This window comes from Hippichthys cyanospilos, chromosome 3 (genome assembly GCF_059441005.1).
Source record: "Hippichthys cyanospilos isolate Australia breed blue-spotted pipefish chromosome 3, RoL_Hcya_1.0, whole genome shotgun sequence".
In the NCBI taxonomy this organism is placed as follows: Eukaryota; Metazoa; Chordata; class Actinopteri; order Syngnathiformes; family Syngnathidae; genus Hippichthys; species Hippichthys cyanospilos.
The window spans coordinates 23010654-23011608 of NC_142371.1; positions in this window are offsets into that span (position 1 = coordinate 23010654).

The window sequence follows — 955 nt, forward strand, 5'->3', positions numbered from 1 at the left end:
CTTCCTTTTTTTTATTTCTCACAATAAAGTAGCATTAAAACATACACGGTTTTATTGCTGCTTAGCTGGGATGTTAAGTCATGAAAATGTGTTCGATAAGAGGCAACTGTCTTAATTTTGAGCACAGTAAAACAAAACAATATTTCGCTGGAGCTAATTAATTCCTCAATGAAAATGACTTTTTGCGCTCTTTGATGAATCTATGATCTTGGAATTATCCATGTTAAGATAATGTAGATCTTCACAATGTATTTTACTGCATCCGTTTTACATATTTTTCAGAAAAGCGCATAAAGAAACTCATTGATAAACAATCATTAGCGTCTAAAACCAAATTAGAGTGTTCAATTCACTTGTTCAATCCCAAAGACAGATATAGAGTTCGGCCATACAATCCCAGGTACTGGTTTACATTTTTTTTTTATAAATATTAGGGTAAAGTAAGACCTCAAAATGCTAAATACATATAAATGATTTAAAAGGCATATTGGTATGGCCAGATGGACGTATGGGTCTCTTGAAATGTACATAAATGGATATTTTATTACGTGGAAACATTGCGTACATTCAACTAGCTGAAGCACACTTGTCAGTGTCATTTTTATGCTAGCATAATGTTAGCATCACATATGCCAGTGGTGTATCCCCTGTGAAATATCTTTTTAAACAAGTACCTCTGAACCAGTGCTAGGCATTTTGGGGGTAAAAATAAACAAATAAATAAATGACCCTTTCACCAAAAAAATAATCAACCTAAAGTGTCATCTTTTGGATCATAGAAGAAATCTGTAGTCACAAAGAAATAACTTAATTATTAATATATATTTTTCCACAAAAATAATCAACATCAAGTGTCGGACCTGTTCTCAAAAAGAAATAATTATAAATACATATTTGTCCACAGAATAATATTTAGCTTTAAGTGTCTCAATAAATCATCAATATGACAGGTAAC